The sequence below is a fragment of the Crocuta crocuta genome, unplaced genomic scaffold (assembly GCF_008692635.1).
Source record: "Crocuta crocuta isolate KB4526 unplaced genomic scaffold, BGI_CrCroc_1.0 scaffold193, whole genome shotgun sequence".
Taxonomy (NCBI): domain Eukaryota; kingdom Metazoa; phylum Chordata; class Mammalia; order Carnivora; family Hyaenidae; genus Crocuta; species Crocuta crocuta.
In genome coordinates, this window is record NW_027529624.1 from 4285004 (window position 1) to 4312437 (window position 27434).

Consider the following 27434-nt stretch of genomic DNA (forward strand, 5'->3'; position numbering starts at 1 on the left):
TCACTGCTCTGGAGGCCGGAGGTGCTGCGTTTTCCCTGGAGGCCGGAAGTGCTCCGTTTTCCCTGGAGGCCGGAAGTGCTGCGTTTTCTCTGGAGGCCGGAAGTGCTCCGTTTCCTTTGGAGGCCGGAAGTGCTGCGTTTTCTCTGGAGGCCGGAAGTGCTGCATTTTCTCTGGAGGCTGGAAGTGCTGCGTTTTCTCTGGAGGCCGGAAGTGCTGCGTTTTCTCTGGAGGCTCTCGGGGAGACTCCTTCCTTGCCTCTTCTGGCCTCTGGTGTCGGCTTCTTCCTTCGTGGCGTCCCTCACCCTGGTCTCTGGCTCCTTCTTCACATGGCCTTTCCTCTTCGTTGTGTCATGTTCCTCTTTTGTCTCTCTTAAGGACATCTGCCATTGAATGTAAGGCCCACCAGGTAATCCAGGATGGTCCCACCTCTCAAGGAGCCTTAACTAAATTACATCTTCAAAGGCTCTTTTCCCCAGTAAGGCTACATCCAGAGGCTCTGTGGTCCTGGACATCCATGGAATTGGACTTCTCTCTTTTTTTATAATTGCTAAAGATTTGTGGTTTTCTAAATTTAAAAAATTTAGTTAGTTAGCATATAGTGCAACAATGATTTCAGGAGTAGATTCCCTATGCCACTCACCCATTTAACCCATCCCCCCTCCCACAAACCCTCCAGCAACCCTCTGTTTGTTCTCTATATTTAAGAGTCTCTTATCTTTTGTCCCCCTCCCTGTTTGTACAGTATGTTTGCTTCCCTTCCCTTATGTGCATCTGTTTTATATCTTGAAGTCCTCATATGAGTGAAGTCATATGATATTTGTCTTTCTCTGACTGACTAATTTCGCTTAGCATAATACTCTCTAGTTCCATCCATGTAGTTGCAAATGGCAAGATTTCATTATTTTTTATTGCTGAGTAATATTTATATTTATTAATTATTTATATATTTATTTATATATATTTATATATATATTTATTTATATTATTTATATATATATATAAAATATATATACACCACCATCTTCTTTATTCATTCATCCATCAGTGGACATTTGGGCTCTTTCCATACTTTGGCTATTGTTGACAGTGCTTCTATAAACATTGGGGTGCATGTGCCCCTTCTAAACAGCATACCTGTATCCCTTGGATAAATAATTAGTAGTGCAATTGCTGGGCCGTAGGGTAGTTCTATTTTTAATTTTTTGAGGAACCTCCTTACTGTTTTCCAGTGGATTTCCCTTTTGGGAAAGGGAGTGCATCATTCAACTCATCAAGTGCCCTTCATCAAGTTTCTCTTACCAGCAGAAAAAGTCTAGCATCCTGTGAAATCCCAGGAGCATTACGTGCAACTTTTCACTGTAGAAGATATATAATTTAAAGTATTGCTGTTACTCTCCCATTTAACAAACATCTACTGTTCTGTGTCATGAGCTCTGCTGGTTTGTTCTTGGGGATACAGAGGTGAGGGTCACCCAAGCTCTTGGAAACTCAGTCAAGGAGAGTTGGCTTACTCATTCTGAGACTATGTTCTAGGAAATTTGTAGGAGGATAACATATATTTCCCTGCGGAAACCTTAGCAATTCACTTGCTTCTGTATTCTCCAAGTACTTAGTGAAGGCCTCCTATCTGCCAAGCTCTTTGCTAAGCCCTAGGGGAGACTCAAAGGCGGCCGAGATACAATATCTACCTTCAAGAAGCTTACAATGGAAAAAGGAGTTTGAAGTATATAAAAACAATGATCTCTCCTAGTAAAAGGATAAATAAAGTGAGGTTGGACTTTAGAACCCTATGGAATGAAAAGAACATGTAAACATTGGAAATAAAGACTCCCTAAGCTTGTACCTTCTTAAATACACCATGCAGCTTTTAAAAATATTCTTTGAAGGTTGAATACTCTCAGCTCAGAGACAATCAAGGGAGGGTTCATTCTTGAGAGTGCAGTTTTACAGAATGTTCTGACAGAGCGAATGCTTTTAAGGGGGAGGCAAACGTTGAAATGTATTTGGGGATTGAGGGAGGGGCAGGGTGTGGAAAGATACCAATTGTATTATTAATAAAATTGATCCAAGGTAGGCTAGTGGAAATAGAAGGAGGAATTACATCAATAAGACAAATAGTACCTCCTGTAACCTTGAACTCAATATTGATAGAAGGGTGGGTGGGGAGACTTAGGTAATCAATGAAGTTATCTCTAAAATCTCAAGGCGATTGATTGAAAGAGGGTAAAGAAAACAGGTAAAAACAATTTCAGCCTGTCATTATTGCAAATGAGGCCACATTGCCAATCAGCTGCTCTTAAAATCAGAATCTTACTACAAGCTTCAGGAGTGAAAAAAAAAAAAAAGGTGTCACACAGTCTGAAAATAGGTTAGGCTGCTCTGTTGTATTAATAGGAAGAGAATGATCTAGTTCATGTATTCTGAGTCATTCAACTTTTATGTAGGAAATGAAGGCAACCCCATTCGGGATGATGGGACTCTCACCCTCACCCCCTTAAATACTTACCCTCGCAGTTCAAGGAAAATGAAAACGTTTCGTCAATGTGCCCTGATGCTGAAGTGAAGTACGTGACGGAGGCTGGTGTAGTGCACCTTTCCTGACCACAGCTTCTGCTCCCCACTTCGCAAACTTCTCCATTCACTCTTGAAATTCTGAACCAAGACCCTATATAGACTCAAACCGTAGCTCTGTATCAACCTCTGTAGTCTTTCTTGAACCTAAAGTATTTCATCAATCTAGCACTTGGGATGATTAGGAAAATGTTGGACTTTTTTTTGTTTGTTTGTTTATTTACTTTGGAGAGAGAGAGAGAGAGAGAGAGTGCAAGCAGGAAAGGGGGAGAGAGAGAGGGAGACACAGAATCTGAAGCAGGCTCCAGGCTCTGAGCTGTCAGCACAGAGCCTGATATGGGGCTTGAACTCAGGACCACAAGATCATGACCTGAGCTGAAGTTGGACACTTAACTGACCGATCCCCCCAGGTGCCCTGGAAAAGGTTGGGCTCTTCTGTGTGTAAGCATGTGTGGTACCCCTTAGTTACTGGAAATTCTCAGAAAATGGGTCGAACCAATCATCAGATATTTTTAGGTAGGGATATATTCTGGGTTGCACCTGCCTGTCATTCATGTCTCCTGATGCCAGCAAATCCACCTTCATTTAAAAACAATTGCTAACATTTATTTATTTTTGAGAGACAGAGAGTGATAGAGTGTGAGCAGGGGAGGGGACGAGATGGAGGGAGACACAGAATCTGAAGCAGGCTCCAGGCTCTGAGCTGTCAGCACAGAGCCCGACGCAGGGCTTGAACTCATGGACCACCAGATCATGACCTGAGCTGAAGTTGGATGCTTAATTGACTGCACCACTCAGGTGCCCTTCACCCTCATTTTTTAAAAAATAGTTACCCATCCTCCACCATCAATTCATGTTTTACTTACAGTGCTTCTGTTGTGTGCTTCATACTATGAAAAGTATGAGGGATGTGGTGAGTCAGACAGACAAGATGCCTGTCCTGGTGGACTTGCTTATATGCTAGTAGGGAAAATTGGAAATAAGGTAAATATGTAATTTATGGAAGGTACAAATGTTATAAATAGAAATGAGGTATAGGATTTGGCTGGGAAGGATGGGAAAAGAAGATTATGTGGCAAGGAAGTTTTCTTTGAGGAAGTTCACTGAAGTCGAAAATTGAGTAGGTGAGAGAGCAAGCCATGTGATAGTTCTCGGGGCCAGTGTGCCAGGCAGAGGGAAAAGCAGATGCAAAGGCCCTGTGGTCGCAAATAGGTTGGTAGTTTCAAGACACAGCAAGAAGATCAGCATGGCTGAAGTAGAGTGAGCAAGGGTGCATGAAGGGAGAGCAAAGTAAGGAGGTGACAGCAGAGACTGTATCATGGAGGACCTTGTGGGTCATGGAAAAGAATTTGGATCTTATTCTGAGGGAACTTATGTGGGGGGGGGGGGTTGGGTAGGAGAGGGATTTATGTCCTTTACAGATGATTCAAGCTGCTGTGTGGAGAATAAGCTGTAGGGGAAAAATAGAGGGAGCCGGGGATTCAGTTAGAGGATACTACAACTGTGACAAGTGGTCGGATGTGGGATGTGTTTTGAAGGAGGGGCTAAAGGGACCGATGGATCAGACAATCGCAGAGGTAAAGAGAAATCAAGGATGACCCCTGTGTTTCTGTCTTGAGCAGCATGGTGGCTGGCAGTGCTGTTTAATGAAACTGGAAGGACTAGAGGAAGAGAGGGCTTGGGGTGGAAAATGAACAATTCTATTTTGGAAATTTACATTTGAAATGATTAATAGATGAGTAAGTGGAGATGAGTGAAGGAGGCAGTTTGAGACATGAGTCCGGACTTCTGGGGGAGAGGTCAGAGCTACAGGCATGTATTAGGAGTCTTCAGGGTATAGAAGACATTTAAAGCCGTAGGGCTCAATGAAGTCATTTAAGGAAGAATTATAGGCAAAAAAAAAAAAAAAATAGCAAGGACAAAGCTCAGAGGTCCTTCATGAAGTTCAAGGTGAGCTGACTTGCCCTGCAGCTCCAGGTGTAATCACGTAACCCAGAATGTCCATCAGGGCTAATCTTGTGACTTTTGTGATTATTAGGAGAAAGATGCTCTCTTATAGGCTGGACTTGAACTCAGGAATATTAAGTAAGCCTGGGATTTCTTTTTTATATATATATTTATTTATATTTGAGAGATAGAGACAGTGTGAACGGGGTAGGGGCAGACAGAGAGGGAGACAGAATCCGAAGCAGGATCCAGGCTCTCAGCCATCAGTGCTGAGCCTGATGTGGGGCTTGAACTCACAAACCGCGAGATCATGACCTGAGCCAAAGTCAAACACTTAACCAACTGAGCCACCCAGGCGCCCCAAGCCTGGGATTTCTGAAGGCCACCGGTTGAAGAGAGTCCACCTGAGAATGAAGCCAACACAAAGAAAAGCAGAGGCAATAGATGAAGAGAAACAGTCCCGATCACATAACCCAAAGTCCTGGATCCAGCCATACTTGAGCTCAGTTTACTTCTGCGTTTTGCTATTACATGAGTCAGTAATATCCCCCTTTCACTTAAGCCACTCAGGTTGGATTTTACGTCTCCTGCAGCTCTCCCCTACCCCCTACCATGTACCCTATGTAGGGTAACTGATGTGCCCAGTTTGCAGTTCTTAGTGACACAGCTGGGCTTTTCCAAGCCTGCCTGGTGGTCCAGGGCTCTCTTCCATTGCACCTTCCTGCCTTAGGGCTGCACTACTTGCCGCCACGTCTGTCTTCCACAGTTTCTGCGCCAGTCTACCTTAGATGAGTTTTTGATGAGTCTGGAGTGGTGTGTATTATGCACATGTATGTGTGTGGTGTCACTAGGTACTCCTCCTGGGAACATATAAGTGGAGCCTCCCCGCCCCCATCATACCCACTCTGGGAATGGAGAAGGTTCCAGAATGGCCACCAACAGCTGGTATGCCGCTGTAAATAGCTCCTGCTATGAGCACTGATGCCAAAGGCTAAGACCTCTGCTGCTTTCAGCAGCATATTGAGGACGGGAGGGCAAACATCTGAGACCCAAACTCTTAGTCTCTTGGCCTGAAAATGGCACTGGCTATATAGATTTCTATGAGGATAGCCAATGAGTTACCATCTCAACCATCACCCCATCCCATCCCAGGAAGTCTCCAAGGTCCAAATATTCATTCACCCACTTACCATTTATTGAGCTCCTTCTACGTTCCACAGAGTCAGCTGAGTACTGGAGGAATGGACGAGATTGGGAGCCTCTCCCGCAGGAACTTCGTCCTACGGGAGAGAAATACGCGAGCATAATGGCTGAGTGATAAACTCTAGGATGGAGTTAGATGCAAGGTGTTGGGGAGCAGAGAGAAAGGTTCTGCCTGAGTCATTCAGGGGCACCTTCATCGCGGTGGTGATCCTTAAACCGGGCTTACAAACTCAGATCTTTCCAGGAGCCAACAGGCAAAATAAATATTTAAAGTTACCAGATACGGGACAATTGGGAGAGAAGAGGCATCCCGCAAGTGCAGAATACCCACTCCCTCCAAAGGCATTTGGATTTAACCTCTTAAAGAACTGTATGGTGAATGGATAAAGAAGATGGTATATATATATCACAGAATACTACTCAGTGATCAAAATGAATGGAATCTTGACAGTTGTGACAACATGGATGGGACGAGAGTGTATTTTGCCAAGTGAAATAAGTCAGTCAGAGGAAAACAAATATTATATGATTTCACTCAGATGTAAAATTTAAGCAAGACATCAGATGAACATAGGAGAATGGAAGGAGAAAAAAGATAAAAATAGAGAGGGAGGCAAACCAGAAGAGGCTCTTAAATCCAGAGAACAAACTGAGGGTTGCTGGAGGGGAGGTGGATGGAGGGTTGGGCTAAATGGGTGATGGGCATTAAGAAGGGCACCTGCTGGGATGAGCCCTGGGTGTCATATGTAAGTGATAAATCACTGGGTTCTACTCTGGAAGCCCATGCTACACTGTATGTCAGCTAAATTGAATTTAAATATATAAATTATAAAAGAAGGAACACTGTTTGGGCAAAATACACCCACATGCAGGATGCTGTGGTTGCCAGCTTTCAACCTGCACCTTTGACCAGTGGGTAAGAAGGCTCCAGGCAGACGAGATAAAGCAGCACCCGAGGCAGTGGTTTAAAAAGCCCGAGGACAGGGGCGCCTGTTAAGTCAGTTAGTCAGTTAAGCGTCCGACTTTCGCTTGGATCATGATCTCACAGTTCGTGGGTTCGAGCCCCGCGTCGGGCTCTGTGATGACTGCCAGCTCAGAGCATGGAGCCTGTTTCAGAGTCTGTGACTCCCTCTCTCTCTGACCCTCCCCTGCTCACGCTGTCTCTCTCTCTCTCCTAGAAATAAAGAAAACATTAAAAAAAATTAAGAAAAAAAAAAAAAGCCCGAGGACAGGACCCTTGTCAGGGAGTACACAGATCTCCTAGGCTGACGCACAGGGCTGGCACAGTATGAAAGTTTCTTCTGGCTGGTTGCTCTCCTGGCCTTGATCTTGACCCTGTGACTCAGACTATCTTCATGCCTCTGGACTATCTCTCTCCTTCGGCCTGACAGTGATTTGATGCTCCACGTTTTAGCTGTGATGTTCGGGCTCCCACCCAAGTTATAGCTTCACTCTTAGTCTCAGTACACACTCTGAACCCTCCACTCACCTGCTTTCTGAAACCGTTCCCTCGAATTCTGAATCTGGCTGAATGTATCCATTATATTTCATGATCGCGCAGTGATCGCCAGTGTGGGTTTTGAATCAAACACTTGTGGGGCGCCTGGGTGGGTTAGTCGGTTAAGCGTCCGACTTTCGCTTAGGTCATGATCTCGCGGTTCGTGGGTTCGGGCCCCTCGTCTGGCTCTGTGCTGACTGCCAACTCGGAGCCTGGAGCCTATTTCGGAGTCTGTGTCTCCCTCTCTCTTTGACCCTCCCCTGCTCACGCTGTCTCTCTCTCTCTCTCTCTCTCCTAGAAATAAATAAAAATATTAAAAAAAAAAACACTTGCATTGAAATCTTCGGTCATCACTTACTAGCTGTGTAACGTCGGGGAAATTCCAAAACATATATATTTAATCTCTTTGAGCCTCAGTTGTGTTTTTCTTTTCTGTTAAATGGGCATAATAAGCCAGACTTTGTTTTATGTCTGTAAAGCACTTGGCATTGCTCTGAGGACGTGAATGAGCACTGACCTACCATCTGTTTTCACACTTGAGGTCTTCCACCAGGCTCCTCTTCTGGTCTCCATCTTTGCTCTGATTTCCACGTTCCTCTGCCGGTTGTCTCTCCCCGTCTCCCCGCCAGCTTTCCCAATCTTGCATTTCTCCCCACACCTGCCCTGCCTGCTTTCTCCGGTCCTGATGCTGCCGTGAGGAGAGCCGACCATGGATAAGATATTAAATAAGATATTAAATCTGTCCATCAGGAGCTATTTTGTGTGTGCTCAGCACGAGATGGAAAGGGCTCTGGATCATTCTGTTCAGACAAAAAAAAAAAAAAAAAAAAAATTCCATCTTTTCCCTCTGGTGACCTTCTCAGTCTCGCTGCCAGAGCTCTCTCTTATTTTCATTGACAAATATCGCTCCCTATCGGCAACAAGACATCCTGGGCTGTGTGTCAGTGGGAATTGGTGAACTTCTGAAGTCACTCAGCCTGCAGCCTTCTACCTTAGGAACACCCCCCATGGTGCTCCATAATTGCCTGGAAATGCATGGTGTCTCCCATCTTGTTGCTTAATTAAAATTCAGTTCTGTTCAACAGAGTCACAATGAAGAGGTGTTTTTTTTTTGTCTTCCTTTTGTCTGCTGTCATTTTTGGACCCCTGATCGTGACGCCTCCTTGCTTAATCAGGAAATAGTCCGAAATATTTTCATGAGCAGTGTGTCAGTGGTGCGACTCATTGAAAAGAAAGGTGCTGTGTTCTGTTGAGAACATATGAAGCACTAGTTTTTGTTAGCTGCTTCATTTGATGGAGATTTGGCAGGTCGTTTCATCCTCATTCATGCTGAGAAGGAACTGAGGCTCAGGGAGGTTAGGTAGCTCACCTCAGTCTGCACAGCTTGTCAGGGCAAGAACAAGAATTGAAAACACAGAGTCAGCTGTCTGCATCATGTCACGGGAGGAATGCTAAAGAAGGAGACGTAGGACAGGGCGCCTGGGAGGCTCAGTCGGTTAAGCAGCTGGTTCTTGATCTCAGCTCAGGTCTTGATTTCAGGGTCATGAGTTCAAGCCCTGTGTTGGGTTCCAACTGGTCATTAAGATGAAAGGAAAGGAGAGGAGAGGGGAGGGGAGGGGAGGAGAGGAAAGAAGGAAGGAAGGAAGGAAGGAAGGAAGGAAGGAAGGAAGGAAGGAAGGAAGGAAAAGGGTAGGTTGATGAAATTGCCCACATAAGGGATGAGTTCTCGAATATCTGAAGGCTTTTCAGGAGCAGTGTCTCTGAATTCTCTTGAGGAAGGTGGCTGTCTCCACAGCACTGGAATTGACCCCTTTCTCTCCTCAGTAGGATACCATGGGAGATGAATTTGGACTTGGAGTTAGCATTAGAAAATTATATAATTATTCCCCTGAACTGGTCTCTTCTCTGTAATTCCAGTGCTAAGTGAGCGTTGACCCTGGCTCCCCCTCCCCACCTCCTCCCTGTGTAATTATCTCTCCAGTTAAAGAGCAAAGGGCAGACCACCAATCCCGAGGTTCGGCTGAATTACAGCTAATCACACTGCGTGGAGGAATCCCACTCAGCTTTGACCTCATATCACTCTGCACACACAGGTCTTTCTCTGTGAGGCTGGCTGCTCAGAGCATCGCTGTGCCTAATCAGACGCGTCATACCTCCACCGAGGTAAATTGGGTTTATTGGAGAAGGGAAATCAAATTAAGTCTGTTTAGGAATTAATTGTGACTGTCTAGGCTTAATCTATCATATTATCCCATTGTGGTGTATAGGGATCAAAATCTGCTGACCCAGTTTAAAAAAGATACAGGGGCGCCTGGGTGGCTTAGTCGGTTAAGCGTCCGACTTTCGCTTAGGTCATGATCTCGCGGTTGGTGGGTTCGAGCCCCGCGTCGGGCTCTGTGCTGACTGCCAGCTCAGAGCCTGGAGCCTGTTTCAGTCTGTGACTCCCTCTCTCTCTGACCCTCCCCTGCTCACGCTGTCTCTCTCTCTCCCCTAGAAATCAATAAAACATTAAAAAAATTAAAAAAATAAAAAAGATACAAACTTTACAGCTAGGAAATAGGCATTGTGTTTTGGGAAGTGAAAAAACAGCAAAAGGAAAATGAAAATGTTGGAATTAAAAGGGATAGGATCCATCTATCAGCTGATTCACTGTAGAATAGAATGGGAAACAAAGTTACAGAGACCAAATATGCCTGACTTAGTCCGCTTGCAAATAAAGATGTGGTTGCTGGCAGATAATTAAGGGCTCAGTAAATATTTATTTAAATTTATTTTTAATATGTATTTTAATGACTTCTATTATTTTTTAAAAATGTTTAATGTTTTATTTATTTCTGAGAGAGAGAGACAGACAGACAGAGACAGCGTGAGCAGGGGAGCGTCAGAGAGAGAGGGAGATACAGAAGCTGAAACAGCCTCCAGGCTCTGAGCTAGCTATCAGCGCAGAGCCTGAACTTCTATTATTTTTTATACTTATTCACATTTATCTAAATTGATTGAAAAGTGAAGAAATGGGTGTATTGTCATCAACTTTGCCACCATGATCTGAAGGTCTTAACTGGGTCACAAGTGACCAGGTTACATGGTAGGTGCTCTCCATTCAAGTACGAAATAAGTATTTAATAGAGACCTACTCTATACAAGGAATTGTGCTAAGCACTAGGGACATGGGAGAGTCTCAGTGCGTCAACTAGCACACAGTCTCTGAGAGAACACAATGAACCAAGCAGTCATGATAAAGTAAACCTCTGTGACATGGGGAGTTTGGTGCAGGCTCATAGTGTGTCCAGTAAGAGCTGAGTCAGAGAACCTGGGGTCTGATCACAAAGCCTAACCTGACTTGGAAAACGTGGATGGAGGTTAAGGGGAGGAATGAATAAATGCTTAAGTCAGTTATTGATAGGGTTATTAAACAGTATGGTCCTAGTTTGCACTGTTTTTCCTGGTATAACTGCAGTAGGGCCTACTTCGACTTCCCCAAGTGCCCTAATTTGGATGATAAATTATACAATAACATTGGTTATTGAAAATTTCTGTGAGCTGCCGATGCGTTGAAGACAGAGGTAGCAACCAGCTTGTCTGACAGAGCACAGAGAGAGCTGCTGTTGGACCGGGATGGTCTGATTGAGAAACCTTGTGTTAAATAAACTCTAGGTTTTGACAAAGGTAAATAGAGTGAATCCCTGCTTCTTTACCTTGAGTATGTCAATCCTTTAAGAAACCTATAGTGGTGATACTCTTTATTTGGTGCGAGTCTTTGTTCCTGGTTTCCTAATAGGGTAAGAAAGAGAGAGAGAGAGAACAAACAGATTGTAGGTATTAGGTCAGTGGTCAGTGGAGATCAGCAAATCTGGCTTAAGTAAGCATCATTGGCCACCTGCAAGTTAGGATGTCTACAAAATAAAGGTAATTAGAAAGTTCCTTGTAATGCATCACCCAGCTGGAAACTAATGAGTGATGGAGACCCAGTGAAGAAGAGAGAGAGCCTAATTAGACTAAGTGGGAATTCCTTCTGGAACAGGAAAGCATCAAGAATCAGGGAGAAAATAAATTTCTTCCAGCAGCATTTGAAATCGGATGAATCCATTGATCTCTTTTAGTGCAATATATTTCTTTCGTAAAGGGGAAAAGACTTCCTCAGCATGCACACACATTAAGTGATATTCAGAGAGTAAAAAGAATGAAGAAATCTGGACAAAGGCTTAAAAGTTAATTTATTTATGAAAATAAATTTGCAGATAGGATACAGGGAGTAAGGAACTCTCCTTTCATGGTGAGTCAGTCTAGGCTTTTCCTTTCATATTTTCTCTTCTCCTTCCCACTGAAATTATTTCATGAATGAATACTGGAACCACTAGTCTTCTCAAAACATCAGGGGGTGATGGTGGTGAAGAATGTCTAATGTTTCCATATGATTTCAGAGCCCTGGCCATTTACCCGGCCATCCACCTATCCAACCATCCATCCGTCTGCATACCTATAATTCATTTATCCACCCATCACTCCATCTATTCATCCATCTACCCATCCATCCACTGAGGCACTACATGGTGTGATGGCTCCAGCTTCAAGTTTTGGTTCAGCCACTTGGGAGTAATATAACCTCAGACAAGTCACCTAACATCTAGAGGCCTCCATTTATTCATTTGCCAAATAAGCAAAACAATAGTACCTACCTTATCTCATTGTGAGAAGTTAATATGTACTCAGTAAATATAAGTTAAAAACTAATTCACTTGTTTATTTTAAAAAGTATTATGCGATTACTGTCTGCACTGTAGCTTTTTAGTCCCAAGACAAACAAGCCAAACATAATTGCTGCCTTCAAGGCGCTCAGATTCTAGGTAGGGAGGCTGATGTTTATATTGATATATGAAATTAAGATTTACTTTGTGCTAAAGTGAAGCTGTGAATTTAGCTGTTAAGGAAAGCATGAGGGACAATAACTCCACATGATTGGGAAGAGATGGGAAGCTGAGTAAGTTTTCACTGAGAAAATGGTCAAAATAAGATTAGTTAGAAAAGGGTAGGTAGACTATTAGCATAACCCATTTAAAACTTCAAGCTGACTTTGATTTAATCATTTAAGGTACACTGTTACCTCCTTTGAGTAAATTTGCTAAAGAATGAGGCTGAGTCTTATATAAGGTAGGTATTTTTTTTTATATTATTCATTCGTTGTATTGACCAAAGATTTATAAGGTGCCCAGCACAAATTCAGACGACAAAAATTAGGGATGAGAAGGTTGGCTCTTATTCTCAAGGAGCTCGTGTCTGGAAGAGCAGAGAAACAAGTATACTTATTATAGCAAAATGTGGTAAATGTCATGATATGCCAAAGGGGGCAAAATGGAAGGCTAAAGAATTCTCCAGGAGAACACCTATGGGTCATTGATTCCAGATGGAGCCAACTGAGCAAAGACAGGAATAAAGGGAAGAGAGCGCATTCTGCAGGGCAACTCAACTGTGTTGGAGTTAGTGGCATATTACAAGTGGGGATAAGAAGTCTCTTGGGTAGGGTCAGATCTCTTCGGACACTTTCAGGACCTTGGATTTTATCCAAAGGTAAAAGGAGCCATCAAGGGGTTTTAATAAGGAGCAGGACAGTCAAGTGTACACTTCGAAAAGATCAGTGTGGCTGCAGCGTTGAGGATGAAGTGTGTCACAAGAAACAGAGAAGGAAAAACAAGACCTTGGTAGGAGTCTGTGAGATCATTAATGAGAACCTCATCTAGGGAGGCAGTAGGAGAGTCAGAAAGAGATGAGCAGATTTCTGAAATACACTTGACCCTTGAACAACTGGGTTTGAACTGTGAGGGTCCACTTCTGCACAGAGTTTTTACACTACAGCCCTGTAAATGTATTTCTTCTTCTTCCTTGTGATTTTCTTGACATTTCCTTTCCTCTAGCTTTTTTTATTGTAAAAATACAGTATAAAAATACAACATACAAAAGAGGTGTTTATCGACTGTTTATGTTATCCGTAAGGCTTCGGGTCAACAGTAGGCTATTAATAGTTAAGTTTATGGAGAGTCAGAAATTATACTCAGAATTTCAACTGTATGTATGTGTGTGGGGGGATGGTCAGTGCCTGTAACCCCCGTGCTGTTCAAGGGCCGACTATACTTAGAATCTAAACTTGGTGTCTAGACGTCTTAGCCCAGAGCATCTCATTATACAGCTGCCTCTGCTGGAAGGCATAGGAGGGCTAGACCCCAAGGGCAGCCTGGTGCTAGACCCCAAGGTAGAATATTCTGTTCCTAAAGATCACCACCCTCTGAACTACCATGTTTCTGAATTCCTTGCCAACGATCCCTCTTTCTTCACAGGTTTTAGTTCCTGGAGGACAGAGTGCTTGTACTGTAAAACACAAATCACTAAAGTCCAGCTCTCAGATGTTTCTGAGCACACGCTGTGTTTTTCATTTTTTGCGGCCTAAGCTTCCATATTTCTTACTGAGTGGGCAGGGTGCATGTGGCTGAAACCTTGGTGCCTGTGTTCTTTTGGAAAGTACAAGTAAAGCAAAGGGTCTTAAATAATTTAGAACTGTCCTAAATTTTTCCAGCTGTCTCCCTTCTTCTACCTCTCCAAGGGATGCCAAAAAGCAGCCTCTAGCACTCTGAAATGTTCATATTTCTTGGAGCTCTGGGGGAAAAGGAGGAAAACCACGAATGTTCCCTCTTGAAATATTCCTTGTATCATATTTTCTTCTCCTCATACCCAACGGTGGCAGGTAATAGTCACAATTTTAGAGAAAAACGTGGTCTAGTGAAAAGATCTTGCATTTTTGCTATGGTTGCATTGAATCATAGACTGTTAGAGCTGAAATTTGAATTTAGAAGTAATCCACTTCTGAGATGAACACCTGTCACGAGCGCTGTAATTCTCCTTGCCCACATCCATCGCAGACATCGCGAATCCATCACTGTACTCTTTTGCTGTGCATGCAGGTGTAGCCTCAAATCCTGTCAATACAGCATTTAAGTGACTGCCAAGTGATTGCAGTTGGCATATTGAGACTCATTTTTCACCCCTGATCTGGTCACAGCAGTTGCAGAGGGGAAAGGAGCAGTGGAAATGACCTAGCACCATCCATCAGTAGATTTTCTTGCTAAGACCTGCCTGCAGGTGCTTTACTCTCAAACCAGGATGTAAGACCCTTCTAGTCCTGACTCTGAGTCTTTCTCTCCCATGTCTCCATGTCTCTGTGAACCCCAGAATCTCTATGTCTTTCTCTTTCTTTGGATCTCTGAGTATCTGTCTGCTTTCTGATGATCTCTGAGCTGCTGTCTCTCTCTGCACACCCTAGCCTCAGTGTTCCTCGGTTTTCCCATTGTGTAGCTTTGGATCTGGGAATGCTCTTGACCTGTCCATATGTGCGCTGGGAATTGTAGCTCCTGCTCTGCACTAGGGGACTTTTCGAATGTAGTTGCTAATGATGATGGGTAAGAAAGCTTAGGAAACATATAACTATGGGAAAACAGAAAGCAATAGTTTGAATTGTGATCATGAGAGCAAAATTTTTCTGGGACAACAGAAATGTTGAAGCACATTTGTGCATAGACAACCACCATTTAATTAGCCTCTGGAGAGACAGTGTGGTAGTGTGAAGAAGAACCAAAAAGCAAGGATGAAATGGGAATTCACTGTATTTAGAGGCCAGTGGTTACTTCCTCATGTTTGCCCTTTTTGTTTTGGTTTGTTTGGTGTGGGAAGGGAGGTATCCTCTTACAGCTTTACTCAGCTTCTAGGAAAATATCTGGCTCAGAAGCACATGACTGGAGCTTGGAGTTGGAGGAGTCTCAATGTATGATCACACTCAGCGAGGAGGGTTCCTGGGTCCTGTCTGCCTCCAAGCTCCTATCTATTTCACTGGATCAAAAGGGATGTCTATAAAAAGTATATAAGCTTCATATCCTATTACCTGGTTTCTGAGCCAAGGACCTACCTCAGTCTTTGACTCATGCCTTCTCTTAAGACAGTGAGCTGGCTTTTTCAGTGTACAAGTTTACTCAAAGGTGGATGGAAGAATCTCAACATGTGTCACCTAAACAAGCAGAGAGACCTTACTTTTACATCAAAGGACATTGAGGCACGCTGTGAGCAAAAGATGCTATCCCAGTGTGGTCTTCCTGGTCCAGCCAGATCACCACACTCTCCCTGAACACTCCTTTCTTCTCTCTCCTGGAGCTTTCCTGCGTCTCGGGGTGCAAGGTTTCCTTTTTAAGACAGGAAATCAGGGGTGTGATTCTATAGCATTGGTGGTTAAACTTGGCTACACAATGGAATGTCCTGGGGAGTTAAAAAAAATATTGATGTCTGGGTCTCACCCCATGAGTTCCCGATTTAGTTGGTATTGAGTGTAGCCTGAAGTAGGAGCAGCTTTAAAAATCTCCCTGGTGATTCTTACCTGCGGGTTCAAAACCACTGCTTTATAGTTCCCAGCCCTGATAAACCCCATCAGTTTCCTCCTTTGGATTCCTTTTATGATCTCCACCAAAATGAGAGCTCAAAGTGTCCCCTACCACTTGTATCATCTGTCAGTTCAAGCATGGGATGCAATTATCCCTGCACTTGCTAACAAGCAAGAAGCAGGTGGTGCAGTCAGTTATTGGCCGGATTTCACGCATTAGGAACATCTGTATTTACTGCTAGAGTTACCACATTGGGGGGCATTCTGATGATGTGAAACATCTCACTCACTGGAAGGTATTGTATTGTCAAAAGAGGAGGAAACATATCTAGTGGAAGAATTACAACCTTACCTTTTTCAAAAGTAAATTACTAGGGGGGCGCCTGGGTGGCTCAGTCGGTTAAGCCTTCAACTTCAGCTTAGGTCATGATCCCATGGTTTGTGGGTTCAAGCCCCGCATTGGGCTCTGGGCTGACAGCTCAGAGCCTGGAGCCTGCTTCGGATTCTGTGTCTCCCTGTCTATCTGCCCTTCCCCCACTTGTGCTCTGTCTCTCAAAAATAAATAAAACATTAGAAAAAATTTAAAGTGAATTACCAGAAGCTCTTTTACATGGAGAATTGGACAGTTGCCAAGGTATAAAGGCCCACCTGCAGGAAAGAGCACAGTGTGGGGGCTAGCTGAAGTCACTCCAAGTGGCAAATGTCAAGTTGGTATTTGGGTGCATACCTGCACTCACACTTGAAACACACCTTTATGACTACCACAAAGTTATTTAACTTCTCTGAGCCTGTCTTCTCCTCTGTAAGATGGGTTTAATCAAACCTACCTAACAAAATTATACTGAGCACTAAAATAAATTATGAATTTGAGGTTAATGGTACATATTAGTCCTAGAACTCTCAAAAGTCTGCAGGGAAATGTAAAATCTCAATTAAAAATCAGTAAGAATATGAACAGGCAATTTGTTGAAGAAAAATATATGTGGCCATTAAATAAAAAGAAACATAGCATTAGTAGTAATCAAATATTTCAATTAAGATGAGAATACTATTCTTTTATCTTAATAAATTGCCTATAACTTATGTTGTAGTGAGAAAGCCTCTCTTATACCATGTTAATGGGAGTATAAATTGACTTGGTCTTTTCAGAAGCAGTTTGGCAATATCAGAAACCTTTAAAAAGTTTTTTTTTAACCAGAATTTCTATTTCTCCAATCTATCTTAAGGAACTAAATAGGGTTGTTTATAGATGTTGACCTCAATGTTATTTATAATGTTACAATGTTATTTATAATAGTGAAAAATGGAAATACCCCAAAGTGTGTGAATAGTTAAATAAGTTATGCTGCATTTTCAAAATATAATAATGTCTCTATAAAATTTAATTTATAAAGATTATCTACTGACATAGGAAAAATCTCTTGGTAAGTGAAAAAGTGAGATAAATGTTATTTTCAATATTTTAATTTTGTTTTTAAAATATTTCATATTTTATTTATTGAAATGCCTTGTTTTGCTAGTATCAGACACTGACTCAATCTGGCTTAAATAATAAAGAAAATTTATAGGCTCATATAATAGAACATATCCAAAAACATGTCAGGCTTCTAAATTGGTTGATTTAGCAGTTCAATATTTGTATTAAAGATCCAGCTTCTTTGTAAATCTCTCTTCCACCATCCCGGATGTTCCCTATATCCTTAGGTTGAAAGTGTCATATCCAGTCAGTAATGTCCAGAAAAGAAGAGAGGTTATATCCCTTTCTTCTCTCCTCTACTCTCCTCCCTTCCTGCTTCTTCGGTTGAGTGAGGAAATTTTCTCACTGGCCCATCTGCAGAATTCCTCTCACATTTTATGGCCCTGAATTGGGAAGAGCTCATTCCTGACCCAGCCCTTGACCAGGGAAATGAGACTACACTTAGGCCAATTAGGATCTATTCCTGAACTCAGGGGTGTGAGTGTCCTGAGGCTCATGGCTTGTGAGTAGGCAGAAGGAGAAGTGGACAAATGGATACCAGAGAGGTAACCAACTGTCCACCGTGAGCATGGATCAATCCATGAAGATGCATACCTTCCAGCTGATCTGACCACCAGGAGGATGTTTGATGGAAAAATACTCTTAAGGCATGGAAGAAGTTTTCAGGTCATATATATACTTGGTGCCAAGATTTTGATTGAAGAACTGGTTCCATGTGGAACCCTTTTAGAACTCATGGGAGAGAATCAAATCAAATGAAGAGAGTCAACCAGTTAGGATGGGACCTCTGATGATCAGCCTTCTGAAATGGGGACAGAGACTGCATGACTCTTGTCATGAACCATGGCTGGTTCTTTTCATCTCTCTGTGTGATATGCCTGTTGCTTGTCCTTGGATATGGCTTGATCATGGTGATGGGCATACAGTCGAAGCTGTTTAAGAATGAGGAGGCATTAGNTCTTGATTTTGGCTCAGGTCATGACCTCACGGTTCATGGGATCAAGCCCCGCATTGGGCTCTGCACTGTCAGCACAGAGCCTGCTTGGGATTCTCTCTTTCCCTCTCTCTGTCCCTCCCTTTCTCTCTCTCTTTTTCTCTCAAAATAAATAAATGCACTTAAAAAAATTTACCTAGTAAACGAGGCTGAAGATATTCATGGCCCTATTTCCATGATGTCATGAAACAATGGTTCCAACAAACTCTCCTAAGATTCTGCAAACCAGATTTCTTTCTGAATCCTTTTCATTACTCTGGACTCCCAAAGAGTCCCAGAAACCCAAAGAGAGAGTCCAAAATGCATGAATTCGTTCTTTTTATTAACGTTTATTTATTTATTTTGAGAGAGATACAGTGTGAGTGGGAGAGGGGAAGAGAGAGAGGGAGAGAGAGAGAATCTCAGGCAGGCTCTGTGCTGTCAGCATGGAGCCTGATGCAGGGTTCGAACTCACAAACCATGAGTTCATGACCTGAGATGAAATCAAGTCAGATGCTTAACCGACTGAGCCACCCAGGTGCCCTTCTCATTCTTGATTTCAGTAAGCATTTCAGTGGTTTAGTCAGTTAAGAGTCCCATTTCAGGTCAGGTCATGACCTTACAGTTTATGGGTTTGAGCCCCATATTGAGCTCTGTGCTGACAGCTGGGACCTTGAGCCTGATTTGGATTCTGTGTCTCCCTCTCTCTCTGCTCCTCCCCACCTCCCCTCTCTCTTTCTATCTCAGATATAAATAAACATTATGGGGTGCCTGGGTGGCTCAGTCGTTTAAGTGTCTGACTTCAGCTCAAGTCATGATCTTGCCGTCTGTGAGTTTGACCCCCGCCTTGGGTTCTGTGCTGACAGCTCAGAGCCTGGAGCCTATTTCAGATTCTGTGTCTCCCTCTCTTTCTGCCCCTCTCCCACTCATGCTCTGTCTCTCTTGCTCTCAAAAATAAATAAAACATAAAAAAATAAAAATAAATAAATAAACATTAAAAAAAATTTTTAAAGCACTTAAACCGTATACTCATAACGGCGGCTAAAGGTATTAACTTCCATAGCTTGCTATAACAAGGTACCATAGGTTGGTTGGCTCAGAACAACAGAAATGTATTGTCTCACAGTTCTGGAGAGCAGAAGTCCAAAATCAAGGTGTTGGCAGGGCAATGCCCTCTCTTCAGGCTTTAAGGGAGGATCCTTCCTTGCTCCTTTGTAGCTCCTGCTATTTGCTGGCAATCCTTGGTATTCCTTGGCTTATAGAGGCTCCCTCCAATCTCTCTCTCTTCCTTCACATGGTGTTCTCCCCACATCTTTACATGATCTTCCTTCTGTGCATGTCTGTGTCTCTGTGTCCAAATTTCCCTCTCTTATAACAACATCAGTCATATTGGATTGGGTCCTACCCTAAGGACTTCATCTTAACTTGATTATATCTACAGTGACCCTAGTTCCAAATAAAGTCACATTTGCAGACACCAGGGGTTAGGACCTTAGCGTATCTTTTTAGGGGACATAGTTCAGCCCATAATACTAACAATACTATGTATTGGTACTGTTCTGCGTGCTCTGAAAATATACCCTGATATAGTTCTCACAAAAGTTCTGCGAGATAGTTATGATCATTCCTAAGTTATAGAGTTATAGAGGAGGAAGCTAAGTGTTGAAGAAGTTGGTTAACCAGTACAAGGTCGTACAGTTAGTAAGTGGCAGATTTGGAATTCAGACCCAAGTAGTCTTAGTTCGGAGGCTGATAATTAAACAACAGCGCCAAACTGGCTCTTTATGCATTTCCTCACTGTGTGAAGCGGGCTGTGTATGCCAGGGGCACAGAGTTGAATGAAGTCTAGTAAAGTGGCCAACACAAGCTAGGTGGTAGATGTGTGCTAAAAGGAAGGGAGAAACAAAGGAATGGCGAGAAGAAAGATATTAATTCTCTATCACTCATTTAGTCAGTTATTCTTTTGGGAATTATTTACTGGAGAGCTGCTAGACATGGAGATCCAGAAATGAATCAGAAAGATTATTTACCAAAGGGTCCTATGAATGAAATAAATTAAGTATATTGTAGAAGAGATTCCCCATCAATCCATTTGGTTATTCGACATGTTGGATATCCTCTGTGGTCCAGAACTTACAGGGTTCTCAAATGAATGATTGACATATTATTGACATATTGAATCATATCCGTGATAAATGATGAGTGGTCAATGAATGAATGAATGGTATCATTGAGGCAATTATATATCAACTTTAAGGAACCTAATGTCTAGTAGGAGAGGGAGAGATATTTCTAGAAAACATACAAAATACGCAGTAATACCCAATATGTACATGTGTTTATATCGTGACCGTTTCCAAATCCTCACAACACTAATGAAGAAAATACTATTATCTTCATCTCACCAAACTAAATAATAGGTTCACAGAGGGGCAGGGATATGCCCACAGCCACCCAGTTGGCACTTAGAGAGCCAAGACTCAAACCTAGGATGGCTACAAGTTCATAGCTCCTTGCATGGCTACTCTTTTCCCCTTAACCACAAAGCAAGATGGGATGAATACCACAAAAAGAATAAGAAAAGTCCATCAGAAGATCCTATTGGCTGGTGTAATAGCATGAAGCTCTGAATAGAAAGGACATTGGTCAGACACCTTTTGACCAATGTCAGATGTTAGGCATATAAATGGTTCCTTCTAATGCCAGGAATATCTGGCATATAACATGATGTTCAGATGAATTCCAACAAAGAGAATTTTTTAAAAAAACCTAGTGGAACAAAATGAAAGTTATGGGTTCTGGCCACGGGCTGGGCAGGATATACATTTATCAGAAGCTACTTGATGGAGCTGGATTAGGGAGACAGTGCCACGAAAGATAGATGTCATCGTGTTTACAAGAAGAACGAGAGCAAAACGTAAAGGACTTAATAAGTAGTACCTACAATATTCCAAGCACTGTGTTAATTGCATTGCTCTTGCAATCTCACATCATCTTTACAAGGGCCTGGAGGTCTGGTTTCATTTATGCCTATTTTGTGGAAGAGAACACCAAGGCCAGGAAAGTCTAAATTTCTTGCCCAGTGTCACACAGCCATATGCCACTGCAACAAGAGAGACTCCCCCAGTTCTGGAGGATATGGGGTGAGGTTGACAGACAGAAAGAGAACGACTGGCCCCAAAGCCCGGAACCTCCTGCCCTAATATTTCTTAATCTACACCAGTAGCCACAAGGGGATATAGACGGAGAGACAAAGACAGAAAAAGAACTGGGTCCTTTCACATCCAGAGGGAGGCCCAGCCCTCATGCCGCAGGGGTGAGGAAGAGGAAGAGAAACCTGGTGTGTCTACACTGACCTATTCACCCATTTAACAGTCGACCCTTTGAACACATAGCCCAGTTTGTGTCTTGCAATCTAATTCACCAGTTTGGCATTCTCCTGTTTAAGGAGGTGAAGGTATTTGTCCTAGATCTTGGCTCATCCCAAAATAGAGGAATGGCTGGGTCTAGGGGGTGGGGACCAAAGAGTGCTGAGCCGCACCAGAGGTCAACATGTGCACTGTCTCATCTATTGCCCACATCACCCCTGGCATATAGATATTATTGCTTCTGTATTACAGGTGAGAATCTGAGACATCCAAGAGGAGAAGCGCCCTGCCCAAGGTCAATGACTACTAATGGCAGATGTAGTATTAGAACCTATTTCTCCAAAGCCCTTATATGTGCCCCTTTGTATGGGCCCAAGGCTTATGAATGAGCAGGTAGGCAGCCTGCCTGCTGTTACAGTACTATGATCAGTAGGGGAGGATGACTTTGACTTTCCCCGGTAGTGCTCAAGTCCATGCTGGCTCTCAGCAAATCTGAGCCCCCACTGTTTCTTCTTTAGAGGATCCTAGCTGCTGATGGATGAGCCCCTGACCCAGGAGGGATCTGAGGTGGCAAAGAAAAGAGAAGTAGGTCACCCTATTGCCTGAGTCTCGAGATCTGCTTCAAAGATAACCGTGCTTATAGGTTACCACATTTCTGTTTGGTGCCAGGAGTTGTACACGGTGGCTGAGGCTCAGATTTAGGACTGGGGATCTTTTAGGAGTCTAGAAATTTTAAGTTCTAGGGGTGCCTGGGTGGCTCAGTCTGCTAAGTGTCTGACTCTTGATTTCAGCCCAGGTCATGATCTTGCAGTTCCTGGGATGAAGCCCCGCGTTAAGCTCTGTGCTGACAGCGGAGAACCTGTTTGGGATTCTCTCTCTCTCTCCCTCTCCCTCGGCCCCTCCATGCTTGTGCTCTGTCTATCCCTCTCAAAATAAATAAATAAACATTTCTTAAAAAGAAATTTTAGGTTCTAAGGAAGAGATGGAAGCATAATGAAGAGGCTGACAGAATGGAGGAGGCCAGAGGGGAAGAGTGGTGATGGCAAATGAGAGCCTTAGGTGTCTTTCCATAATAGAGAAAAGTGGAAAGGTGGGCTCCTGTTTCTGGTTGCATTGGCCTGCACATCCCCATCCTGTCTTCTGGCATCGAATCCCTTTCTACACTGTCTAAGTGATTAAGTGGGGGTGACCATCCCATTGGATCCAGAAATGGGCACATCAGTCAGGCTGGCCAATCACTAAAGTGCCCCCTGGCCAAGATGATTGGCTTAGACTCAAACACCTGATTTTAATCAGCATGAATTCCAGACATTTTGCAGGAATAATTGGAAATAATAGTTCTTTTTGCCCCCCACATGGGTTATTGCCAAATAATAATAATAATAATTTGAGTTAGAGGTGCAAGAATCTCCATGTGGGCAGGGCTTATTTAAGGACGAAGCCAATTGAGTAGGAAACAAGGTCAAGAGGTGGGGGGGGGGCAGTGGGAGGAGAAAGAGAAAGACAGCCCACTGTGTAAGTAGACGGACTCAACACCACTGAAATCAGCAACCATCCTTTACATGAATTAGTTACATGAATTAGTAAGTTCTCACTAGGTTGAAATTTCCTGTCAATTGCAACTGAAAATGGCCTGGGCTTGGACAACACATGCATGGTGTGTGGGAACAGCATGCCAGTTTCAAGATGCATGACCTTGGTGTTTTCCCTTTATCTCTGCTAAAACGCTAAAATGAAGAATAATTGATATTCAAGGTCACTTCCTCTAAGAATAATTGTAATGATGTGTAATATTCACTGAGCACTTGCTATCTCCCAGGCATTAAGCTAATATATTTGTACTATTTGTTACTCGTCACAGTCCTAGGGGATAGATCTGTTAATGATCTCCATTTTACAGGTGTGTGAACTGAAGTGCAAATAGGCAAGCGGTGCTCCCAAGGTTAGAGAGTTGATAAGTGGCTTAGCTAAGATATGAGCTCAGGGGTCTGTCCACTAAAACTGTGCTCTTAACCACTATGCAAAGAGAACAAAACATACTGGCGGATGCACAGCAGGTGGTGGGGTGAAACGAGCCCTGAATGGGAATCAGGAGACCCTCATTCTAGTCTCAGCCCTGCCATTAAGTTGTTCATCTCTGGACAAGTCATCTCCCCCCTCAGGGCCTTGTTTATTTTCATGTGTTCAGTGAGGGAGTTGACCCAGATGTTCTCTAAAAACCTATCTAGTTTTAACATTCTGTGATTCAGTGACAGAAGCTGTTATATAGATCGTGTTCATTTTCCTCTCCGGACAGTAGATGTATTCAGACCACTGGCTACTGGGCCCAGAACTATTCTCATTCAGACCACAGTTGGCAAAAGAGCAACCAACAGGCAACTTGGCCTTGACTGTACTTGTTTCAAAATCTAGGGCATTCATGATTTCAGGCCAATGGAGCACACGGTTCCAATGGGAATTGTTTTGGGAAAAAGAATAGAGTCAATCAGGGTTTTGGTTGCAAGCAACAGAAACCAACACTGGGTTTCTTACGTGTAAGAAGATTCGCTGGCAAGGTATGGGGAACTCACAGATGTAAGGGAGGCTGTGACTGGGCAGGGGAACGGGGAGAAGCTGGGGAGAGCTCAGGAGAACTCGACATAGGACCCCAACCATGCTTCCCAAGCAAGGGTCCACCACTCACCTGAGTCCAGGGAAGAGTGGCCAGTTGGGTCAGCTTGGCTCACAAGCCCATCCCTTGGCTGCTCTGCTCTGTGGCAGAGGGCCAGGAGATCCTGTAGATGGAGGATCCTGTAACAAGAGGCTCGCCAGGATGCACACCTCACCAAGTCACATGGGTACAGGTGTTCCCTAAAAGGTAGTCCAGTGCTCTTAGGAAAGGAATGACTCCTGGGCAATCAAAATGATAAACATCCTCTTCAAGGGTATAAATTTCAATGATACTTTAGAAATCTCAGTAGCAAATGTAGAAACATTTTTTTTTAAATACGACAAAAATCTTAGAGGTCTTTCTTATTTCCTTTCTTAATGTTTTTAATGTTTTATTTATTTTTGAGGGGGGGGAGGACAGAGGGAGAGAGAGAGAGACAGCACTAGCAGGGGAGGGGCAGAGAGAGAGGGAGACACAGAGACACAGAATCCGAAGCAGGCTTCAGGCTCTGAGCTGTCAGCACAGAGCCCAACAAGGGGCTCGAACCCATGAACTGCGAGATCATGACCTGAGTCAAAGTCGGACACTTAACCGACTGAGCCACCCAAGCACCCCAATTTCCCCTCTCTTTTATCTTCCCCTTTCTTTCTCCTTTCCATCCACAAATACTTTTGTGAACAATTTTTTATGCAGATGGATGTATTACATCAAGCCCCTATAGGCAGGCCTCCTGAATTGGAACCCCATCTCCACTACTGCTTCACTATGGAACTTTAGATAATTTACCAAACCTCCAGCTTTTTCGTAGGACCCGTAGCAAGTATCTTATAATATTTGGATATAGTTGTCATCACAAAGCAGTACAAAGAGTAAGATGGAAAGGTTGCCTTCCAGGAGTGTACCAGCTAGGAAAGGAGATGAAATTGCATTGATGTGTGTTTAGTCTGTGACTGCTGTATAAAAACATTAGCAAAATCACACTGGCGTGCAAAACAAGCATGTATTTTTCATTCATGCAGATGCTGGGTTGGCTGGGATTTGGCTGATCTAGGTTAGGCTGGGCTTGGTTTCAAGTGTAGTTTAGGTCCTTCTGATCCTCCTTGAAGGAACATCTACCTCTGGGATGTTCTCCCGGCAAAAGGCAGAAATGCATGAAGACAGGGGCACCCGAGTGGCTCAGCTGGTTGAGTGTCTGGCTTGGGCTCAGGTCATGATTTCACAGTTAGTGGATTCGAGCCCTGCGTCGGGCTCTGTGCTGACAGCTAGTTCAGAGCCTGGAGCCTGCTTTGGATTCTGTGTCTCCCTCTCTCTCTGACCCTCCCCTGCTCATGCTGTCTGTCTCTCTCTCTCTCAAAAATAAATAAAACATTAAAAAATTAAAAAAAAAAAAAGAAAGAAACGCAAGTAGACAGGCCCAGCTGTGCAAATCCATTTCAAGCTTGTCTTGTGTCACATTCTGTAACAATCCCATTGGCCAAAGCAAGTCACATGTCAAAGTTCAAGGCCAAGTACTCCTGACCACACCAAGAATGCATATCTATATTATCACAGGATAGTAAAAGGCTTAGGGCTGGTAATTCAGCCTCCATCAGGTTTATTTATTTAACATCAAGTAGAAAGTTAGAGATGTGATAGGAGAGATACAGATAGAAGGTCAAAATAACTCAAAAGTCGAAGACCTCACTTTGAACTGGGAGAGAATTCAAGGGAAATATTGTGGGAAAGGATGTGATTGAGATCAGTCTTGCAAGATGATGAAGAGGTGGATACCCAGGCATTGGAGAAGAGAAGGAAAATCCAGGCAGAGAAAATAATAGCAGCAACAGACACAACTGGGAATAATGAGAAGTTTGACTTGGCCGGGTTTGTGGAGGGAATTTCCAGTCATCGGGGAAAGTTGAGACCAGTGAGGGCCCTAATCAGTTTGTGGACTGAACAAGGACTTGTGGCTTGGAGGGACTAGAAGGTTCCTTTCAGATTTTCAGGAGCAAGTGACCATCAATAACTTTTACCAATTAGGGGGAAACTTGATCGATGATCCATACAGGCAAATCCAACATGGAGAAAGACAGCAAGTCCCTACAGAGGAGAGTAATGTCTGGAGCCTTCAGCCAGCCTGGTGACAGCATTAACCATCCGGCACAAATAAACAGAAAGAAACTGTGATGAAGAAGCCTATTTATTTTACTTGCTCAGAAGAGGCTGGTGCCCTTTTCAGTTGAAAAGGAGACCTAATCAGAGAAGTTTGTGGATTTAACAAGCAGAAGAAAGACAAAGAGATTTAGAGTTAGATTGTGAAGCTAAGTCTCAAATCTGTCATTTATTGACTGGGTGACCTTGGGCACGGTATTTCACCTTGTATGGGCCTCAGTGTCCTCGTCCATAAAATGGGGGGTTAATAATACCTAGGGCTTTCATAATGATCAAATATGACAATATGTGATGTAGAGTAAAAAGGTATTTGTGGGAGAGGAGGGAGCCAATACATCAGGTGAGGCTTGGATTCAGGAGTGAGACAAGAACACAGCACAGGTGAGGTGTCAGTACCACCCGTGTCTCAACCACTTTGGCTCTAGAGAGGTCAACACTCCCGATGGTGTTTCCCGACCCCCACAGTGCCCCTTAGCTTAACTGTCCCTGGATCCACCAGTTGTGGTGCTGGGCTCCTAGAGGCTGGGTTGTGGCTAATGTGATGCCATCCTGGAGGCAGTAGTTAGAGCTCCGGCTGCCCAACTCCCTAAGAGCCTTACTGTTACCGAGGCTCCCTCGATGAGCCAGTTCTGCAGGGCTGTCCTAGAATCTTCTAGAATGAATTCTTCGTCATTTCCTGCCTAGAACTTACTTCTCCAGACTTTCTAACGATTTTATAAGCATTTGATTCCCTGCCTCTGATACGAAAGAAAGAAGGAAAAGAAAGAAAGAAAGGAAGGAAGGGAGGGAGGGAGGAAGGAAGGAAGGAATGAAGGAAGGAAGGAAGAAGATTAAAGCAGCATTAGTTTTTGTTACCTACAGTTGAGCCCTGACTGGCACACTGCAGTGGCTGTATCTCTGGCAGCACTAAAGGCTTTCATTTGCACAATCCTCTGGTCTTTTCCAGCTCTAATTTCCAACAGCCTCCTGAACACCTCTCTTTGGACCATCTGCCATTACCAAATGGTGTCCCTTCTTGTTGGTTTCCCATTCCCAACCCAACCTAAATACTGTTGTCAGCTTTATCTTCTCAAAAGCAAAGTGTTATTCACATACCTTGTGATTTCGATGTTAAAATGGTGGAGAGAGATATTGTTTCCTCTTTCTTCTCTTGGAGCTTACTCTCAAAGCAAGAAGAATTATG